The 23,188-nt window shown below is 43.5% G+C and overlaps 1 protein-coding gene and 1 long non-coding RNA gene across 4 annotated transcripts in view; one reads left to right on the top strand and one right to left on the bottom strand.

Moving 5' to 3' along the window:
• Positions 1–23,188, top strand: part of LOC135099794 (uncharacterized) — a 390,580-nt gene that overhangs the window by 321,642 nt on the left and 45,750 nt on the right. The window lies entirely within an intron of this gene.
• The window catches only part of LOC135099805 (uncharacterized), a 107,440-nt gene that overhangs the window by 64,100 nt on the left and 20,152 nt on the right, over positions 1–23,188 (bottom strand). Inside the window, exon 2 of the long non-coding RNA XR_010268389.1 lies at positions 19,790–19,820. This is a non-coding gene — a long non-coding RNA (uncharacterized LOC135099805). The remainder of the gene's footprint in view (positions 1–19,789; positions 19,821–23,188) is intronic.

Here is a 23,188-nt window from a genome sequence, read left to right as displayed (position 1 = left end):
AGGAATGGAAGGAGTGGAGATACAGTTAAATGGAAAGAAGAATAGAAGGTAAAGATGATGGGATATGATGGGAAAGGAAGGGAGGAAGAAGGGTTGGGGAAGGAAAACAATGGGAAATTAAGGGATGGGGAGAAAGAAAGAAGAATGACGGAGGAAATGATAAGAAGAGAAGGAAAAGGAAGAAAGGGAGAAGAAGGGGTGGTGGTGAAAAATGAAGGGAAAGGAAGGAAGAAGGTAAGAGATGAAGAAAAAATAAAGGAATACAAGAGGAAGGGAAAGAAAGGAAGAGGGAAACAAAGGAGGAAAGAAAAATCGTAGATAAGAAAAATGGTATCAATGAAAAGAAATGAAAAATACTGTTCTTTTAGAAAAAAAATTATACACTACCACCATCACCGCCATCACCACCACCATCACCACCATCATCACCACTGCCCTCATCACTTCCGCAATCTGTGGCGCTCCCATGTTGCGTCATCATCATTACCATCGTTATCATATTGTGTTGTTGGTCTGCTTGTAATTGTTTGTCCCTCTTTAGTTTCTTGTCGTCGGTGCGTTTGGAACTAAATTGTAGAATCACAGGCTGCAGTTGTTACGTGCAACTACTCGCCCATTTAGAGAGAGAGAGAGAGAGAGAGAGAGAGAGAGAGAGAGAGAGAGAGAGAGAGAGAGAGAGAGAGAGGGAGAGAAAGATGGATGAAGGCAAGAAAAGCGGGGAAGTAGGAGAGTACCAACAAGAAAATATTAAGGAAGAGGAGGAGGAGGAGGAGGAGGAGGAGGAGGAGGAGGTGCTGGTGGTGGTTAATGGGCAAAGAGAAAAAGAGGAGTGAAAGAAAAGAAAGAAGGAAAGGCTATGGTGTCGAGAGAGAGAGAGAGAGAGAGAGAGAGAGAGAGAGAGAGAGAGAGAGAGAGAGAGAGAGAGAGAGAGAGAGAGAGAGAGATAAGAAATAACACGTGAGGAGAAAATAACACACACACACAAAAAAAAATGGACGAGACAAAGGAAAACACAAAAGGGGAAAGTAAACGAAGCGAAGGAGGAAGAAGAAGAAAAGGAAGAAGAAGAGGAAGAGGAGGAGGAGGAGGAGGAGAAGGAGGCAGAGGAAGAGACGCCCTGGGGGTTCATTTTGTATGCTGGGGAGGAGGTCATGTTTAAGGCGTCTTGGGAGGAGGAGCAGGAGGAGGAGGAGGAGGAGCAGCAGGGAAGAGGAAGAAGAGAAAGAGGAGGAGGAGTACAGGGACTGGAAGGGGCTGAGTTTAGGGCCTGGTTAGGGAGTAGGAGATTGGGACTGGAAAGAGGAAAGGCGGAGAGGGAGGAGCAAGAGAAAGGAAGAGGAAGAGGAAGATGGGGACTTACTGGAAAGGGCTGAGTCTGGAACCTAGAAGAGGGGGAAGAAGCTTGGGACTAGAAGGGAGGGAGAAGTGGGACTGGTAATCTTGAGCAGGGAAGGGCGTCGACTCCTGCTCCCATTTGTCAGTGTCGGGTCGGCCTGCAGCGCTCTGATAACACTCTAATGGACCCTTCCAGTCCCGCCTTCCAGACCCGCTCACCTCCTTCCCCTTCATCCAGACTCCCCCTTCTTTTTCTTTTTTTTTTTTTCACCGTCTCGCTTATTTCTATTCTCTCTCCGCTCTCTTCTCGATCTCCGCGTCTTTTCTTCCGTTCATTTTGTTACGCTACTTTCTGTCGTTGCTCCTTCCACAGGTTTCTTGGTTCTCTTTTTCTCTATCTTTCCGTTCTTTCTTGCTTGGTTGGTTTCCTTGCTTCTTGTTTTTGTTTCCCTTTTTCCGTCTTTCTTTGTTTTGTTTTATTTGTTTTTTTTTTTCAGGTCGCTTCTTGTCTTTTTTTTTTCTTTTGTTTTCTCTGAGACTCGTCTTGTTTTTATTCTCACTCTGAGCTCTGTTCTTTTATTCCTATACTTTTCTATTTCCTTTTCTTTCTTCTTCTCTGTCTTCTTCTCATTGTTGTTGTTGTTGTTATTATTATTATTATTATTATTATTATTATTATCATTATTATTATTATTATTATTATTATTATTATTATTATTATTATTATTATTATTATTATTCCACTTCTCCTCCTCCTCCTCCTCCTACTTGCAGACTTGGCGTTTTACTTTTCATTTGGTTCCAAGCTCAAAGTCCGTCTTTTTTCCTTCTTTTCATTCTTTTGCTCCCCAAACTCCTGAATTTCTCAAGATTCGTCTTCATTTTCAACCCTTTCTCTGTCTTTCTTTGATTTTTTTCCTTCTCAGACTTACTTTTCCAGCCTTTTGGAACTCATTCCCACTTCACTTTTTTTTCTTTTTTTCCAGAGCTCCTGCATTTTTTTCTTGTTTCTTTCCTCAGTCTCCTCTCCAGGTTTCCTTCTCCTTCTCTTCCACACCTCGCGAGGAATCCGCGCACCTCCTCTTCTTTCTACGGCCTTCTTTTTCTCTCGTTCGTTTCCTACATTTTCTTTCTCTCTTTTCAAGACCGCCTCCTCGGGGTCTCTTTCATACTCTCTCTCTCTCTCTCTCTCTCTCTCTCTCTCTCTCTCTCTCTCTCTCTCTCTCTCTCTCTCTCTCTCTCTCTCTCTCTCTCTCTCTCTCTCTCTCTGTGCATCCACTCCGGTCATCTTTCTTCTTTTCCAGGACGCGTCCACTTGCCTTCTTTTCATCGTGCACACTGTTATTTTTCACCTCTTATTTTAGTTTTTATTTCTGAATCGCTTTGCTTTTCATTATTCAGATCGTCTTTTCCATTTTTCTTATCTTCCAAAGACTCCATGCAGATTTTTTCTTTCAGATCAGACCTCTTGCTTTTCCATGATTTTTTTGCCCATCTAAAAGAAAAATTTTCTTTTTCCTTCTTCCTTTCTTCCTATTGCTTAACTCTTGCCGTACTTCAGGTCTTTGCCTTTCTCCGCCCTCCATTTCTTTCCCCTCTTTTCTTCCCCTCAAGTCATAGACAAACTCCAGAAATTCTTTAAGAAAAAAAGTGGCTTTGATCAAAACCAGACGAAGCTCACAGAGACAGACGGTCAGGGTTCTTTTTTCTTTCTTTTTGGTAGAACTTTCCTAATCGACAGACTTTCTTGACTGATATGCGTTCCCTAAGAGACGTAGTTTGTATTCTTATTGACTGAGATGTTTTCTTTTCGCTCACAGATAAACGCTTGTGTGAGTGTAACCGAGTGAGTGGCCTTACTTAGCAAACCCTGCAGACCTCATCGACAGAGACCACGAAAACAGTGTCGCACATAAACACATAAACACAGAGACACATCCCTCTCTGATTACATAGGACTGAAAACCTTAAACCCTTGTCTGAGTGTGACTGAGTGAGGTGCTTGATTCTTTATTTTTAGCAAACTGCACACTCGATGGCAGAGACAACGAAAACAGACTCATCACACATAAACACAGAAACACATTCCTCTTTAACCATATTGGACAAAAAAAAATTAAACCATTTGTATGAGTGTGACTGACTGCCCTGATTCTATCTTCAACAGACATTACAAACCTTCATGTGAGAAACAATAAAGAGACTCACGAATAAACACACCTAGAAATTCTCCAATAACCATATAGGACTAAAACCAAAACTGCTCTCCCTTTCTCCGCCACCCCACAAGAAAAAAAAAACTACATAAACATCCTTAATTTTTCTTTGCTGCCATAAAAGAATGAGAATGATGGAGAGAGAATTACGTTCCATCGCCTCCAAGTTATTATCAATGAAGATCACGTTGGCCGGAGGAGGACTGATCAAAAAGTTAGGCTTTAGGCACCCGGTGGTGGTTTTGGAAACTCTCCAGCCCACCCCATAGAGAGAGAGAGAGAGAGAGAGAGAGAGAGAGAGAGAGAGAGAGAGAGAGAGAGAGAGAGAGAGAGAGAGAGAGAGAGAGAGACTCCAAATAAAAACAGGAAGGTAAACAGGAAAAAAACAAACAGAAACAAGCCTGGAACAAAGATGAGAGAAAAAAATAGTGCAATATATATGATAAACTTAGACGTAAAGGAAGAAGACGAAGAGGAGGAACAGTAGGAGGAGAAAGAGGAGGAGGAGGAGGAAGAAGAGTCGGGGGGAGGAGGAGTAGGAGGAGGAGGAGGAGGAGGAGTGGGGAGGAGGAGGAGGAGGAGAAGGAGGAGGAGGAGGAGGAGGGTAGGAGGAGGAAAAATGAAAATGAAGTAGAAAAAGGAAACAAGAGATGGATGGAGGAGAGGGTGGATCTTGGCACCTTTCCCGGAACTCTCCCTTCCTCTCTTCCTCTCCCTCCCTCTCCTCCTCTCCCTCCCCCTTGACGAGACGAAGTAGAGGGGAGGTGGAGGAGGAGAAAGAAGAGGAAGAGGAGGAGAATAGAGTGATGCTGACTGGCTGGATGGCTTCATGTTATTTTTTTACCAATATTTTCATGTTATTCTGATTAGGAAATAGTTTTAGTTGGTAGTGTTTTCTTCGTTATTTTAATTTATTTATTTTATTTATTTTTTTACTTTTATTTTGTTTTCGGTTTGGTTTAGATGATTTTATCTTTCGTATGTGTATGTTTTGTGTTGGAGGTAGTGACTTTTCAATCAAGCACCACCATCATTATCATCATCATCATCATCATCATCATCATCATCATCATCATCATCATCATCATCATCATTAGTGTTACCATCATTATCATAACTAATGACTCTAACCATTTCTCAAAAATATCACAATCGTAATCATCATCATCATTATTACTACATTTTCTATTGACTCATATCACACACACACACACACACACACACACACACACACACACACACACACACACACACACACACATACACACAAAAGACGCAGCATCCAGCCACCACCACCACCACCACGACCACCATCATCATCATCATCGTCATTTTTTTCCAGCTGACTCGGTTCCATCATCACCCACAAAGACTGTTCCTTTCCCTCCCCATCAGCCGACTGAAGAAGGCTTCTAATTGGCTTATCATTATGTTTGTGAGAGCCAATTACTTGCACTTATGCCAGTTATTATCCAATCACAATGAAGCCACCCTGGTACGGCGTGTTTTAATTGGTCGGCAGAATCCTCTTCAACAGCCTGGCGGGGCAAATCATGTGGGTGAGGTTTTAACTTGGTCTTGCGGGCCGTAATGAGCAGGTGAAGAGAGAGAGAGAGAGAGAGAGAGAGAGAGAGAGAGAGAGAGAGAGAGAGAGAGAGAGAGAGAGAGAGAGAGAGAGAGAGAATCAGACAGATAGACAGGGAAAACTGAAGAAAAGAGAAAAAAACATAAAATAACATAAAAAGAGAAAGAAGAAAGTGAGAACGAACGGAACGGACGGGGGATGTGAAGAAAATGGCTTAAGAAAACAAGAATGAATAGAGGAATCATTAAAATTTAGCAAAGAAAAAGCATGGTCCAGAAACATGAAAGATGATTAGCCTTGCGGCACAACTCGCACTGACAAAGCGAGGCAGGGAAACAGATAGACAAACAAACAGACAATGATAGACAGACAGATAGACTGGGAGACAGAGAAACAGAAGTTATATTTTCCTATATTCTTCGTGAATGGTGAAAGAAGAGACATATGAATCTACCCTAATCTTACTGTTACTCGGTTACATGCCAAAATTCGTTATTTGTAAAAGAAATACACAGACAATGGGAGACTAGAATAACTACTTTACTTTTATCTTTTTTTTTCCTTTTTTAGGGAGAGACAATTAGGAGGCCTTTTCCTTCTTTATTCGTGTTTCTTCTTTGCCTCCATTTAGCATAAAAAAGTATATATGTACACATTGATGGTTATTTATATGAATATGCATGCTTAGAGTGACATACTAGCTTCATTAACATATATCCATATAGACGGACATAAGAATTAGTAACGGAGAGACAGAGAGAGAGAGAGAGAGAGAGAGAGAGAGAGAGAGAGAGAGAGAGAGAGAGAGAGAGAGAGAGAGAGAGAGAGAGAAAGAAAAGAGGCAGATTAGCAGTAGGCAGACAGACAGACAAACAAACAGTTGTACAAGAAAATACTATCTTCAGATTCCTGTAAAATGAACTGTGATCATGTTATTCTTGATCTCTTCTCTATTCTATTAAAGTAGTTTTTTTTTTCATTAGTTTTAAATGAGAGATTCATGAATAAATCTTAAATAAAAACATATGTAGATGACTAGAAACGTGGATCATTCGATAGATATATAGATAATTAAGTTGACTATACATAGATAAGGTTATGATACTTAAAACTATATATGCGATACTTTGATACTTAAACTAAAGTTACTTATTACCGCAGATTAACTGTTTTAAAAGCAAACTGCCCTTATGTGACGATACTTGAAATTCTCTCTCTCTCTCTCTCTCTGTCTCTCTCTCTGGTCCGTAATAAACTTAGCTACAGCCCTCACAATCAGCTGTAGTCCGCCCAATCCAATCTCTCACACTCCTCCCATCCCAGTGAAGTTTGCTCCTCCCACATTGATTTTTATGCTCCTCCCACCTTCCCACTCAAAATTTCCTTTATTTCAATCACTCAAATCAAATTTTCTCTATTCGCTTAGATTTCCGATGCCCTTCCCATTTTTTGTTCAGATTTTTTTATATCATTTATTTATTTATTTGTTTATTTATTTATTTATTTATTTATTTATTTATTTATTTATTTATTTACAATTATTTGGTTATATTTGGGTGGTATAAATAAGCAATTAGACGATTGTTGGTTTGGCTGTAATAATTTAGTGTTGTCGTGAACAGTTTGTTGCAATTTGTCGTTGATTGTTTCACTGCCCTCTTCGAGTTTATATGACAGAAAGCAGTCTTCTTATTGCAACTCTTATTCAGTTCTCCTCTCCCTCATCCCTCACATTTCTAGTATTTATCTAACCTCTTCTTCCTTACCCCTACTTTTCTACTCCATCTTTCACTCTTTCCATCACAAACACTGATGTAAAAACACTAAACCTCTCTCTCTCTCCTTCATACTTTTTCCATTCACCTTTCCCTACTCATCCTTCACTCAGTGTAACTCCTTCCCTATCTCTCACTCTCTATTTCATCTCTCACTTCCTCTATCACAAACATTTATTGATCTAACAGACTATTCTCGCCTTCTATTCATTCCTCTTGTCTTCGATCTTTCCTCATTTCAACACTACTGACCTTCTTCCATCTTCCGATCATCTACGTCTTTATCATCTTTCCTTATTCCCCTCCCATTAAGATTTCGAAAGCCCCACCCCCTTCCTCCCCTTCATTCACCCCCTGTCCATCCATCACCCTCCTCTCTCTCTTTCTCTCTCCTCCTCCCAGTCAGGCGAGTCCGGTGACATCAGTGGTTTAAACGTCCAATCCAGAGAACTGATTTACTCCTTCGATTAGCTCCTCCATCATCACCAGGTCGCAGAAATTAAGTGAAAAAAATAATGATGAAGAAAAAAGGGAAAATTGCATATCTCTTAACGCTGGAAGGTGCCTCTCTCTTCCTTTTTCTTTTTCTTTTGTTTTCTTTTCATTTTTGGTCTTAGGGTTTAAGGGAAGTGATAGTTTTCGTCATAGTTTTGTTTGTTATTGCTGTTTTTGTTGTTGTTGTTGTTGTTGAGAGAATTGTGGTGATGGGGATGATGATGATGATGATGATGATGATGATGATGATGAAGGCGATGATTATTATGATGATGATGATGATGATGATGATGGTGATGGTGATGATAGTAAATCATGGTATATTAGTATCAGTTTCATAAAGACACTAATGTTGATAATAATAATAATAATAATAATAATAGTAATAATAATAATAATAATAATAATAATAATAAAAATAATAATAATAATAATAATAATAAAAATAATAATAACAAACATATTTAAATGTGTGTTAAAAAGATTATTGTTTTTGCCGCTAGCGTTCTTATGATTTTCGAAATACTTATAAAATAATTTTTTTGTAATTTTTAAGTTTTCATAATTTTTTTTACATAATATCATTGTATAAAACATTACTACTGCTTCTACTACTACTACTACTACTACTACTACTACTACTACTACTACTACTACTACTACTACTACGACAGCGTTTAGTTTTTTATTATTGTTATTGCTCACGCACACGGTCAGAGAGAAGAGAGAGAGAGAGAGAGAGAGAGAGAGAGAGAGAGAGAGAGAGAGAGAGAGAGAGAGAGAGAGAGAGAGAGAGAGAGAGCATGATTGGAGAATAAGCGTGAAGGGAGAAATGTGTGAGTGAGAAATAAAGTGAGTAATTGTATTAAAATGTGTAGAAACGAATTATTGTCTGATGAAGATGGAGAGAGTGCTGACAAAGGGTGATAGAAAATGGAAGAGGAGGAGGAGGAGGAGGAGGAGGAGGAGGAGGAGGAGGAGGAGGAGTAGGGAGAAAAAGACTAAGGAAACAGATATCAAGAGCGAGAGAATGAGGAGAGGAGAAAGAGGAAGAGATGAAGATGAATAGATGAGGGGAAGATTACAGAAGGGAGAGAGGGAGAGAGAGTGAAAGAGAGGAAGTAAAAGAGAGGTCGAGGAGAAGAGGAGGAAAGGAGAAGGAGGAGGAGGAGTAGGGGGAGGAAGCCACTCTCCTTCGCTCTCACCAAGTCATTAGTTACTGTCGCTGCTTGAAAGGCCGTGAACGGAGGGGCTCGGGCCTGACTGGAGGAAGCAGGAGCCTCATTCATCAGCCTAGCCAGGTCACCTTTCCTCTCCCCTTCTTCTTCCATCCCACTCCTACTCCTCCGCCTCCACAATATACTCACAACGCACACCCATCTTTTTCCCACCCTCTTTACTCCTTTCTTTCATTCACTTTCCATCTTCCTCCTCCTGCACATTCTCCAGGCAATCAGCGAACAAGTGAGGCTCCCAAGAACACCCGAAGAAGGAAAAGAGAGAGAGAGAGAGAGAGAGAGAGAGAGAGAGAGAGAGAGAGAGAGAGAGAGAGAGAGAGAGAGAGAGAGAGAGAGAGAGAATGGAAGGCAAAGAAGAGAGTATAGGAAGAGGAGATCCGAGAGCGGGACGACACACTACACAGGGTTAGGAAAACACTCCTGCCACACCCACAGTAACACTCCAGTAGTTCCTGGAGTGTTGTGGCGCCCCTGGTAGATACTTGGAAATGAGAGGAGGTGGTGTTGATTCGACTGACACAAATATTTGCACGGCTTCTCACGACTCCAAGGAAAAATGAACGTGGAGTTGGTGAGAGGGTAGAGGATAGGTGAGTGAATGGGTGATGGAGTGTGTGTGTGTGTGTGTGTGTGTGTGTGTGTGTGTGTGGCTTTTTTTTTTTTTTCATTGAAAGGGGAGAAGAAGAAAGGAAGAAAGGTAATAAAAAATTAGAAAAAGGATAAGGTATTGTTTGCAAGTTTACTCATAAAGGTTTTAACTAGACATTGTAAACAAACATTGTAAACACACACACACACACATACACACACACACACACACACACACACACACACACACACACACACACACACACACACACACACAAAGACATGATCTGTTACTAACACTCGCAAAGTACAAAATGGCCTTAGATTTTTCGACAAAATTTACAGAAATTCTTCGGTTTTCTTGTTTGTTTATTTGTGTTCTTTTTCTTTTGTTCTTTTCCTCTTTTCCAGCTTTGTTTAGATATGTTTTTTTTATTCTTTATCCATTTTTCTTCACTTCCTCATACATCACTCTGGGTTTCTTCTTTTTTTTTTTCTATTCTGCGGACTGTGGAATTTTCCTTTGCTAATTTTATTCTCTCATTTTCCTTCCTCGTGGTTTTCCTCTTCTTTTAATTTAACTTTTCTACTTAACTAGAGCGTCTAATTTCCTCTTCCTTTCCTATACTGTTTTCTTCTACTTTTTTTTCATTCATTCACTTTCCTCTTCAATCCTGTCAGTTCTTTTCCCTTTTTGATTAGCTTTTGCACCTTGAATTTCATTTTTTATTGTTTTTTTTTCTCTCTCTCTTCTCTTTACTTCACCGATTCTATTCCTTCCCCTTCACCTTAGCTCTATTCTTTCCTTCCCTCCTGTTCTATGTATTCTTTTCACCTTTCACTCTCCTTTCTGTTTGACTTCTGTTTCCCTCCTATCTCCTCCTAATTCTTCTCTACCCACTTATCGCTCCCTTCCGTCTAGGCTCTATTCTTTCCTTATCTCCTGTTCGCCACATCCCCTTCACCTTTCACTCTCCTTCTTCCTGCTTGACTTATCCTTGCCTTTTGCTTGCTATTTTCCGTCCTATCTCCTGCTAATTCTTCTCTACTCACCTATCGCTCCCTTCCCTCCTGCTGCCATGGACTAAGTCAGCCCAGACAGCCTCAAGCCGGTGGTGGGGACGTTTGCAAAGGGAGAAGGAGCTCGCTAAATATGCTAAGAGTGGCGGGTTTTGCAGCCTTAATGCCGTCACAGGATCGACAGCCCGGAACAGCCCTAGTATCCTTTCAATCTCTTGCCGCCGCCGCCTTCTCCTTCACCTCCTTCACCTCCTCGTCTTCTCTATCCTCCTCCTCCGACCCCTTCTGCTTTTGCTTCTGTTTTTACTTTTGTTTTTGGTCTTTCTACTTTTTTTGGAGGGAGGAAGAGGAGAGGGATGGTTGATTTTTCTTTTTTTTTGTTCATTTTCTTGTTTCCTTTTCCTTTCCTTTTTTTTTGTTTCTTTTTCTTCCTTCACTCATTTTTATCCTCTCCCTCTTCCACACCACCACCACCACCATCACCTCATTCTGTGTGTTTCTTGTTCGTGTTCATCTCTTTCCTCTTTTCTCTCTTTTCTTCTTTCATTCATTCATTACATCTTTCCTTCACTCATTCCTACCCTCTTCTTCCTCCCCCACACCACCACCACCACCATCACCATCACCATCCCCTCCTCCACTTCCTCCGCCTCTTCCTCCCCTTGCTCCTCCCCGCTGCTCCCCACAAAGGCCGTACGCTCGTCTGAACATGACAATTTCATTTTCCAAAACGAAGAGTCTGCCGGCGTCTAGAATATAAAACAGCAAGTGCAGCATCGGTGGTTTGGCTGTGCAGCAATCAGCAACCCTCCTCCTCCTCCTCCTCCTCCTCCTCCTCCTCCTCCTCCTATCTTTCCTTTTGCCTCTTCATTCCATCACCGTTTTCATTCTCCTTCCATTTTTTTTTCTTTTCTTTTCTTTTTTTTTCCCAGGATATCCTTGAATAAACCTTCTTGACATATAACTTCATTTTTTGTTATTGTTCTATGCTATTATTTTTTTTTCTATGTATCAAATTTATCATTCTCTAATTTTCAATGGGTTCTACGTATTATACTATTTTTTTTTTTTCATTACGTCAATCATGTTATATTTTTCTCTCCGTATTTTCGTTCAGGTTATTTTCAAGCTGATTCTTTTCTTCGCTCTCTGATTTTTTTTTTCTTCTTTCTTTCTCCCGTCTGTTCTTTTCTTCCACATTTATTGACTCTTAAGATTTTATTTAATTCTATTTCAAGATTTTTTTTTCACTCAGTGTTATTTTTTTTATCTCCGTCTTTGTTTTCTTCTTTTTGAGAACATTTTTACTCAGTCAATATTCTTCATAATTTATTATTACTACTCTCTCTCTCTCTCTCTCTCTCTCTCTCTCTCTCTCTCTCTCTCTCTCTCTCTCTCTCTCTCTCTCTCTCTCTCTCTCTCTCTCTCTAATGGTTAAGGAGGATGAATAGGCGAGCGAGCGAGCGAGAGAGAGAGAGAGAGAGAGAGAGAGAGAGAGAGAGAGAGAGAGAGAGAGAGAGAGAGAGAGAGAGAGCATCTAAACGGATCTCAAGGATAAAAAATATGTATAAAAAGAAGTAATGTCCATTTCTGGAGATGTGTGTACCTGTGCCTCACCTGCGGCCAATTAGTGCTAACGAGAAGATCCACCTGCCGCGGCGGTGACCGTAGGGCGCGAGACTGCTGAGAGCGTGAGAGAGAGAGAGAGAGAGAGAGAGAGAGAGAGAGAGAGAGAGAGAGAGAGAGAGAGAGAGAGAGAGAGAGAGAGAGAGAGAATGATAAATAATGGAAAGTATTGAGTAAAGAAATTTCTGAAAGCAAAGGAAGCTAAATAAGTAAGATAAAATAAAGTTAAGAATAGAGAGAGAGAGAGAGAGAGAGAGAGAGAGAGAGAGAGAGAGAGAGAGAGAGAGAGAGAGAGAGAGAGAGGATTGAAAGGATGGATAAATATAGAATGGAAGCGCAAGGTAACAATCAGAGATGAGGAAAGGGTGACTTGTTGCTTAATAATCCAAGGACGAGGGATTTTGTATTGGCTCAGCCTGTAAGGTGTCTCGGCGAGGAATTTTGCAGAATTTTCTCTTGTTATAGAAAAAATAACTAGTTCAGTGGCAGAATTTTGTAGCGAGTTTTAGTCAGTAACATTTCTTAGCTGGGAATTTTGCGGTTTCCATGTGTTTTATAGAAAATAATGATCTAAATCAGTAGTTTCGAAACAGACTAAATTTTATGTAATCAAATTAGATGGCAGGTAGTTGTGGATCTTTGATAGTAGAGAAATTTGACCACACACACACACACACACACACACACACACACACACACACACACACACACACACACACACACACACACACACACACACCCTCCGCGTGCGGGGCGCTTCTTCTCATCTCCAGCAAATAACACCACATTCTTAAAATGTTTGGATGAAGGACCCCCTGGGCCACTCACCCCCTCCTCCCCCTGTCCCACCAACTTATAATTACCCCTCATACGTGCCCCTCGCCAGCCCCTCATCCCCCGTGGCCCCGCTTAAAGACCCCCTCTAACTAACCCCGACACAAGCAACGGCCTTCCTGTACTCGTGCCTGGCGTCTGCATCCCCAAGAAGTCGGCGGTATTTATCAATAAAGCGGGTAATAAAGCCTCCTAAATGGGGCATGATGGCGGCCCCAAAAATAAAGAGAGAAAAGAGCCGTGTGTTACAGAACCGAAGTATCGGAAAACTCCCCGCTTAGTGCCGCAGCGTTGCCAAAGTGGTGCCGCCCCCGCGCCGCCCCGAGATACGAGGTCATTTGGCTATAAAACGCCACTTAGCCGCGGGATATTGGCGTGATTCCCGGATCTAGACATTAGCCACGAATGGGCAGGACTCTCGGCTAGTGTTGCCAGGCGGGGGTGCCACCTGGGAGGCCGCCGGGAGGGGAGTGGCGGCTGGGTTGGCACCACTGCGGCAGGAACGGAGGGAGCAGATAGGACGGTGCGCCATTTTTCATGTAGATCGCCGGAATTTTTAATAACTTGCCAGATCACCCACAGTAGGATACTCAATGGCCGAAATTTGCATGAAGTCCATTACGAAATATGGGGACATTAAACTAAGGCCCGGGAGGACTAGGAATGGGGAAGGGGGGCAGGAGGAGAGGGAGAGGGAGAGAGAGAGGAGGGGTATAGTGGGAAGAGGAGGAGGAGGAGGAGAAAATAAGTAAGAAGAGGAACCGGGAAGGGGAAGTCGGTAATAACAGTGGATGAATAGAAATATAATGAAAAAAAAAAAGTAAAGAGAACAGAGAGGAGGAAAGACAAGGAAAACTGGGAATAAGAGGAGGGGGAGGAGGACGAGATAGGAGAACAAAGAAATTGCCAAACAGAGGGAATAAAGAAATTTAAGAAAAGGAAAGAAAATGTGGAATACAGACAAGACAAGACAGAGACATGACTGAAAAAGTAACTGACAAAGCAAAACAGGAGGAGGAGGAGGAGGAGGAGGAGGAGAAGGATAAGTAGGAACAGTAGGAAGAAAAGAAGAGAAGAGGAGATAAAAAAGATACAAAAAGACAAAGAAGGAAACGATGACGAACAAAATTAAGAAAAAAGAAAAGAAAGAAAGTCAGCACTTAAAAACCAACCCACTTAGAAATACATACAAGGAAAATGGACACAGAAAGAATGATAATAATATATAGAAGAATAACCAGAAAGAGCGAGGTAATAATTACATTAGTATGCACGACACTACTTAAGCACAGAGGGAGGCAGGGACGCGCGGGCACCGGGAAGAGAGAGAGAGAGGGAGAGGGAGAGAGAGACTTGAGGCACAGGGAAAGCAAAGTGGGTGGAGGCGGCGATTCAGTTCATGGGCGAGGTGGCGTTGCGGCGACTGAGCATGGGCGTGAGGGGCGCGTGGGCGTGGAGAGGAGGTTGATGATACAGAATTTTGAGGGTTACCGGGCGGCTGAGCGTCGTGGGCGGGTATCCAGTAGACATGCATTTTTGTGGGCGTGAGAGTAGTGATTAGGAGGGCGCAAAGTGGTGGTTGGGTGCTCGCCTGGCTGCCAATCGACACTTTCCATCACGAGGAAAGCAAATTTCTCAAATCCACCTCGGTAATTGGGCTGGGAGAGGAAGAGTGAGCGGGAATCGTATTGGGTGATGGGTGTTTACCTCCGGGCCACGATTGGTTGGTAGGCAAGGTAGCGCTCTCCTGATTGGCGTGTGTTTAGCCAATTGCATCCAAAATATCATCATGCTTCCTTCTGTATCCGCCGGTAAAGAACAGACACGTGACGCGAGAGGCGCGGGCCACCTGTGCACTGATTACAGGTATTTGCTTCATTCCGATGATGCTCGATAAAAATTGCGCCATTTAGGGGGAAATGTATACATATATGCATTTTTAATATATTTCACGAGCAATTTCAGCTCAGAGTAGTAATTTGGGGGGAATATTTGTATTTGGTTGGAAAGCTTGAAAAGAAATTCTGATGAACGAATGCCCGAGTCGTGTGGTAATATAACATTTCTTGCCATCAATTGTATAACTTTATAGCCCCCGGAGTGGAATCTCACAACAACAACAGCACGATAAGCATGACTCAATGAAGCCCCGCGGAACACTGATTGATATTCAACTAAATGTTCAAACTATAAACTGCAGGAAAAAAAAATATATTCTAATATTCATAAGACGTAGTTTAGTCCACGATTATTTTTTTCCATATCTACAAATCTCTCTCTCTCTCTCTCTCTCTCTCTCTCTCTCTCTCTCTCTCTCTCTCTCTCTCTCTCTCTCTCTCTCTCTCTCTCTCTCTCTCTCTCTCTCTCTCTCTCTCTCTCTCTCTCTCTTGATGCAAAGCTATATTTTCATAGGTAAAGAGAAAGACTTCATCTGTCAAATGAGTTTGGTCCAAAATATTGAGACGTAGAAGTGTATTTGCAACCAGTCAGTATCTGATGAACTAAGTGGCAGCTTGGTGGGGTGTTGACAGAGAGGGCCCTGTGAGGCTTGACTTAGCACAGGTGTAGTGGTGGAGATGGTAGTCAAGGCAGTGGGGAGAAATCCAAAATTGTTATTGGTGGAGGAGAAGGGTGGAATAATAGACTAGTGGTGGGAGAAGGAAAGACTAGAAGTATTTGTGGTGGTGGATGTGGTGAGGAGGGGTGGAATGATACAGTAGTGATAGTGGGATGAGGGGAAGGACTTGAAAGTAGTAGTAATAGTGGTGGTGGTGGAGGGAAAGGGTGTATACGTAGTAATAATGGTGGTGGTGGTGGAGGGGAAGGAAGAGTGGAATAAGAGTGATGGTAGAAGACTCAGGTTGTTCTTTTTACATTCTTTTTACTGCATTGAAAAGGCGGATAGTGATTGTGAGTTAATCAACTTACTACTAACTGACTGAGTGATTGACTGGCTGGCTGGCTGGCTGCGTGCTGACTGGATGAGTGAATTTGGTGGTGAATACAAAGACAGACGAGTTGTTTGACTGATGGACGAACTGATGGAGTGGCAGAGTGACTTGATAAACCATTGACTAATGTATTGACCCCTACCTCCCACCACCCCCACCAAAAAAAAAAAAAAAAAAATCTGCATACTACATTTGACCGGAAGTAGTTGGTTAGGTATGAAGGAAAAAAAATAAATCTAATATAATGACCGCCTAATGAAATGGGATGACTGAATGAGTCAATTGACTGTTTAGCACCTCAATAATATATTCTTTCATGTGACACTGTAAAGAATTATGATGACAGTAATAATGATAATGACTATGAAGACGATAATGAAGAGCTCTTTTTTTAATAGACAGCAAAATGTAAATAAGATACACTTGGCTGTACGAAATATTAGCCTGCGTCAATCACACACACACACACACACACACACACACACACACACACACACACGAGGGCGGTGACCCAGACAGTAGAGTTGAGACTTTCATAACTTTCTCCTAATCAATATCTTGCGTCTGAGTAATAAGTGATGGGGCGAGTAAGTTGTATATTCCTCTCTGCTGTGCTTTTTTCCCTAATCGCATGAAATTACCCTCGAGAACACTGCAATAATTTTTCCTCGTTTGCTATGTCAAATTGACTTACCCGGAATTGAACGACACTTACGGAAATATTCTTAAGCAGGTGTTACTAAGAAAGCATCATAATTTTTTTTTTTTTATTCTTTATTTCAGTCGTTTTTTTGTGTTGTTAGTGTACGTGCATAGATATCTGGAGCGTGTCGCTGGTGGAAATTATGGTCATTGTGGGGAAATGTAATGCTCTCTTTTGTGTTTGTTTTGCTGTTTTTTTTTGTTTTTTTTGGGGGGATGGGGTTTGTTATGCATGTCAGAAAGTGTTTACTGCTCATCTGTGTCTTTATTGCTGTGGTTGTTGTTGTTGTTGTTGTTGTTGTTGTTGTTATAATGGTTATTATTATTATGACTGCCATTAATATTATTGTTATTATTATTGTTATTATTATTATTATTATTATTATTATTATTATTATTATTATTATTATTATTATTATTATTACTTTTATTTATTTATTTGTGGATGACAAGAACATATATTGAATGTTGTTGTTATTGCTACTACCACCACCACAACCACCACCACCACCACCACCATTATTCCCACTACAACTCATTAATTATAGCAACAAGACGCCCATCATCACCACCACCACCACCATCACCACCACCACCAGCAATACCATAACCACCACCACCACTATCTATGTCACCACCACCACCAGTACCACCACCACCACCACCACCACCTCATCAGTTATGACCCACATAAACATTACTCTAAACACACACACACACACACACACACACACACACATACACACAGGGCGCGGCGTTACATGTTACAGGAATATTATTGCGAGACGCCATTACTTAGGCGCCGCCCCGCCGCCGATGACGTCACCGTTGCGTCACCAAATTACGTCATATATTGTTTACATTCCCGAGAACTTTCCAATGCGTGCAGTGATTGGTCGCGCGGGACGGGGGGCGTGTCTGCCTGCTTGCCTGGCTGACGGGTGTGTGTGTGTGTGTGTGTGTGTGTGTGTGTGTGTGTGTGTGTGTGTGTGTAGGGGGGAGTCGGGTAGAGGAGTGGGGAGGAGATATTTGCATGCGTGTGAGTGTGTGTGTGTGTGTGTGTGTGTGTGTGTGTGTGTGTGTGTGTGTGTGTGTGTGTGTGTGTGTGGAGGGAAAGGGGATTGAAGGTATGGTGTGCGTGAGTGTGTGTATGTATGTATGGATGACTGTAGGGAAAATTGGATAGGAGATATGTAGTGTGTGTGTGTGTGTGTGTGTGTGTGTGTGTGTGTGTGTGTGTGTGTGTGTGTGTGTGTGTGTGTGTGTGTGTGTGTGTGTGTGCGCGCGCATGTGTGTGTGTGTGTGTGTGTGTGTGTGTGTGCGCGCGCATGTGTGTGTGTGTGTGTGTGTGTGTGTGTGTGTGTGTGTGTGTGTGTGTGTGTGTGTGTGTGTGTGTGTGTGTGTGTGTGCGTATGTGTGTGTGTGTGTGTGTGTGTGTGTGTGTGTGTGTGTGTGTGTGTGTGTGTGTGTGTGTAGGGTTGGGAAAGTGCTATGACTAGTGGCGTGATCAAGGGAGTGTTATATCCGCAGACTATCATCATCATCATCATCATCATCATCATCATCATCATCATCATCACATCACTCTTCATTGGATATTACACAGTTCAAGTCTTCAGGGGCTGATGAAGTGAATTTACACCAAGGACAACCATATATTTCCTTCTCTGATGAAAAAAAAATCCATTATAGGAATTTCCATAGCAAAATGTTCACTTTCAATGAGTTTTCTTCTTTTTTTTTACTTACTTTCTATACTTCCCCAGGGACGATAGATATAAGGAATATGCACAAGTTCATGGATGACTTAGTAGTGACCATGAACATCAGGATTATTGTGAAAATTTTATTACTTTATGAAAATTAATTATTATTTTATATTATTAATATTGAATTATATTGAATAAAAATAGCTATTTTTTTTTATTAATGAATTGAACTTATGTATTGTAATTAATTAAAACAAAATACAGTACTTCATAAAAGAAACAAGAAAATATATAAATAGAAAGAAAACACGAAATTTAGATATAGACAAAAAAAAAGAAAGAGGCATGACTGATTCAAAGGAAATATTTAATAAGGTATAGACTAAGTGTATAAGAGAGAGAGAGAGAGAGAGAGAGAGAGAGAGAGAGAGAGAGAGAGAGAGAGAGAGAAAGAGAAAGAGAAAGAGAAACAGAAACAGAACCAGAGATCACATTCTCATTTGTTTGCTTCACCTCCACCACCTTCCTTTCTTCCCACCCTGCACTCTCCTTCTCTTCCTTTCTTTCCACCCTTCCATCCTCCCTCTTCCTCCTCCTCCTCCTCCCTTCCCTTCCTCCTCCTCCGTTCTTACCTTGGGCGACGAGCGCATTAATTGCCCACCTTCTCTCCCCTCCAGCTGTCTACCCTCCTCCTCCTCCTCCTCCTCTTCCTCCTCCTCCTCCTCCTCCTCCTCCTCCTCCTCCTCCTCCTGAGCCGTGATGTTGCAGAAGGAGCGACAATAGAGGCCGTGTTCCTCTCTCTCCGCGGGGCACCAGACACGGGCAATCTTTATTTCTCCCGAAGGTGGGTTTGGCAAAGGCATGACAGCTTGGAGCGAGGGAAGGAAAGGGAAGATAGGGAGAGAAGGGAAGGAGGGGAAGAATGAAGGGAGGGAAGCAAAGGGATAGTGAAAGAAGGGAGGGGAGGAGGTGTGGGTGTGAGTATTGAGTGAGTGAGGGAGGGATGAACGGATGGAAGAAATAGGAAGACGAGGAGAGAAGGAGAGAAGGATAAACGTGTGGATGTGAGGAGTGATGGAAGGAAAGAAAAATAGGAAAGGATAAATGGGAAGGAGGATGAGTGGAGGGAGTGAAAGGATAGATGAGGATAGGAGAGAAGGAAGGAGAAGAGGATAAACGTGTGGATGTCTGTGACTTGAGTGAGTGAGGAATGGAAGGAAGGAAAGGGAAGAAGAGATGGGAAGAAGAAAAGCCCGAAGGAAAAATGCGTTTGAGAGAGAGAGAGAGAGAGAGAGAGAGAGAGAGAGAGAGAGAGAGAGAGAGAGAGAGAGAGAGAGAGAGAGAGAGAGAGGAGGGGAAAGGAGGAAGGGAGGGAAGGAGGGAAAGAGTCGCAAGTCATTCTCTCGACATCGTCCTTGAAGCAAAAGTTACATGTGCATGGAGGCTGGTGGAGGGAGGGGGGAAGGAGAAGTCTTCCCTCCTCCTTCCCCCTTCCTCCTCCTCCTCCTCCTATCCGTCGGCATCTTAATCCCCAAAGTGTGTAAGCATATTGTTCCCATTATGTCTGTCTGAAAACCAAACATTCAAAGAAGAATTTACATTAACTTCCTTCATGCCATTATCTCTCTCTCTCTCTCTCTCTCTCTCTCTCTCTCTCTCTCTCTCTCTCTCTCTCTCTCTCTCTCTCTCTCTCTCTCTCTCTCTCTCTCACGTACCTCGTCATCTGGTCCTCGTCTGATGCACGTACTGGAAAGAAAGGGAAAAAAATAGGAACATTAAGATTCATGTCACCGGGAAATTGTTGCGAATAACACATGGTTTTGCTTTTTATTAATTCATATTTGTTTTAATGCGTTATCAATTTCCTTTTCCTTTTGTGTCTTTTTGCGGAACGTTTTTTATCATTTCATACGTCTGTTGTGTGTGTGTGTGTGTGTGTGTGTGTGTGTGTGTGTGTATACGCGTCAGTTGGTGTGTGCATCGCAGGGTCTAGCCGGCTGGGTGGGTGGTAAAGAGTGATGTGTTGTGGTGGTGGTGGTGGTGGTGGTGGTGGTGGTGATGGTAGTGGTGAAGATGATACTGGCTCTAAAATTACTGTTTCTTTTATGTGTCATGATGTTTCCTACTGTTGCTACTGCTGCTGCTACTGCTGCTGCTGCCACTGCTACTGTTACTGCTTCAACACATTATTATTTCTATATATATTCCATCATTATCACCATCATCACCACCATCACCATCACCGTCACCATCTTCACAACGCTACACTGCACCGCACCTCATTATACATGAGATCACCACTTATCCCACTACCTCACCCATCCCTCCCTCCCTCCATCACCACCACCACCATCACCACCACCACTAGCATCACCATTAACTTGCATAACAATAACACACCCTCCAAATATACATGACAAAAAACATAAACAGCACTTGAGAGCCTACAGCGTCCTACTAACACACACACACACACACACACACACACACACACACACCAAACATTAACATAATTTACTACTCCACATGTATTTATATAACCCAAAAAATATACATATAAAACGTATGTATATTTATCCAACAATTTTCATACCCTATCCCCCTCATCCCTTTCCGTTCTTCCCCTTTCTCTTCCTCTCCCTCCCCCCTATATCTTACCTTACCTTACCTTCCTCTAAGCAGCTTCAGGTGTTAAGTACCAGTGAAAGCACCAACCCTCCATTGAGACGCGAAGCTAAACACTGTGACCAAGTTAGCAAACACCCCTTACCCGTGACGTCACTCTTACCCTCTCGCTCACCCACAAAAAACTGGTGAAAAAAACTATACTCCCAGCCCACTTTTCCTCAGAGTGGGGGGAGGGGAGGAGGAGAGGGAGGAGGGAGTGTAAGGAAGGGTTGGGTGTTGTGAGGGAGTGTTGTGGTGGTGGTGGCGGTGGTGGTGGTGGAGCGAGGTAGATGATCAAGGAGAGAGAGAGAGAGAGAGAGAGAGAGAGAGAGAGAGAGAGAGAGAGAGAGAGAGAGAGAGAGAGAGAGAGAGAGAGAGAGAGAGAGAGATAACGGCGTGTATCGAGGGAGGAATGGGTGGGAAGGGTGATGGTGAGGGAGGGAGGGAGAAGAAGGATGGAGAAGGAGTGTACAGGGTTGATGAGTTAGGGTGTAAAACAAAAAAATAATAAGAAGGGTCAGGTGGGGACTAGTGAGCGTCTTGTGTGAGTTACCCGAGAATGCAGAAGTCTTGGTGGGGAGGAAGAGGTGTTAGTGTGGTGGATAAGAATGATTGTGTGAGTCCTATGATTTCTTGCAGTGGTGGGCATCAACTGCATGTGCGTCCCATGTGAGTAGTGAGTGGCCTTCCTTGAATCTGTAAAGTCAGGAGTGCTTGCTTCGATACCTCTCATTAATGTAGGAGGAGAGTAGTAGTAGGAATCAATAACAGAAACACATAGAATAGATCCCATCATTTTTGTTGGTCTATATCGAAAGTGTCTGCTAAGCTGCGTACCACCACTAGTAAGATGCATTGAAGAACAGACGCATGGAGAGAGAGAACAGGGAGTGTGTTATCACGTGTGGTAATCGAATGGAGTCTGCTCTGCTGGTATCCCTGTGGATCTGATGCTCACGTGTCCCTCATGACCGCTTCCATAACTCAAGACAGACCAACGAGACGCCAGAATGTCATGCTATTTACGTTATTTGTTTCTCCCTTTTAATTACGATGTGAGCCTCGGTTGTGGCGTGAGGCGAAGCACCGCCGAGAGTGTAGGCGCCGCTACACTAAGGGAGCGAGTGGGTGTGTTTGGTGGCTCTGGTATTTACGGCCGTGGTCCCCATCCCCCGCGACGCCGTGTATGGGACGCGTGTGAATCGGACCATCCTTGCAATGTGGATTTATAGCCCCAGTGATTACTGTGTGGAAATGGCGTTTCGATGTGGACGAGTGAGGGGAGGCAGACGGAGGTGGTGGTGGTGGTGGCGGCGGTGGCGGCGGCTCTCCAGGCTGTGGAGGCTCCAGGACGGCATAATTGTGGGGTTGAGGTCCTCGCGGTGATGATCCACCGACCGGCTGTCAATCCCATCTTGGGCTGAATGAGTTCATCCCTGATTAATATCTCACCGAGGAGATGCTTCCCTTGGCCTGGGCCAGACCCTCCCGCCTCCCGCCGCGCCCTTCACAGCCGCCCTCCGACCATATATCTCTCCGAGGGAGGGAGGGAAGAGTGGGGAGGCACCGCCACGCACCTCTAAGCTAGCCGATCCACAGTGGAATGGGCTGATGCTCGCCGGCCACACAGTTTCAAGGCGCCGTTAGTGACCGTGCGATCAGCGGGTTACCAGCGGCCGGTGGAGGGTCTTGGACCGCGCCGGGCTCCCACGACAGGGGGTCCCACGGGTCCCATGTCGGCGGTGGGCCTCGTGGAGGCGGCGGGCAGGCCAGGACGGACAGGCGCACCCATGCATACCCGCACCGCCGCCCCTCACCCGTACCCACATTTACATACACCCTGCAACCCCGCTACCGCGAACACCGCCCCTGCACGCCTCACACAGGCGGCCGGTTCCCGCCGCCCACTGCCACGCTCTCTCGCAAAATGTCAAAGCAGGGGAGCATGTGTGCACTGCATCGCGAGGCAGGAGGAGACACGCCTGGCCCAGCACACTAACGCGGCAGGAGACACACTGCTTTGCCACATTCAAATGAGCCAACCCTTCTTCTCAACTGGCCGGCCCACCTGAAAGGGCCTCATAGGCACAGGACGGAGCTCAACCCTTTGCATTATGGAGATTAGGGTCAGGTTGGCCTGGTGGGGCCTTGCTGGCTCTCACACTGTCAGGGATTACTTGAAAAATTACGAGTATATAAGTCCAGATACATTAATAACAGTAAAAGGCGTTGCTTGCATCATGAGTCTTGGGTTCCTCGGTGATGTAATCATGGCGCCCTGCCGAGGCTCGTATCGGCGGCAGCGGTAGGAAAACGAGTGAGAGGCGCTGCACATGGCGAGGCCCAGCGAGCGCTGTGCTGCGCCGCTACCGCCGTTGTTGAGAATCGCCTAAGCCGTGTGGAAAAGCAATGAAAGGGCTTTGACAGGGGCAACGCCAGTCCAGCCG

This window comes from Scylla paramamosain, chromosome 1, assembly GCF_035594125.1.
Source record: "Scylla paramamosain isolate STU-SP2022 chromosome 1, ASM3559412v1, whole genome shotgun sequence".
In the NCBI taxonomy this organism is placed as follows: domain Eukaryota; kingdom Metazoa; phylum Arthropoda; class Malacostraca; order Decapoda; family Portunidae; genus Scylla; species Scylla paramamosain.
Note: the sequence above shows the minus strand (reverse complement) of the source record. Positions and strands in the feature narration are given on the sequence as shown.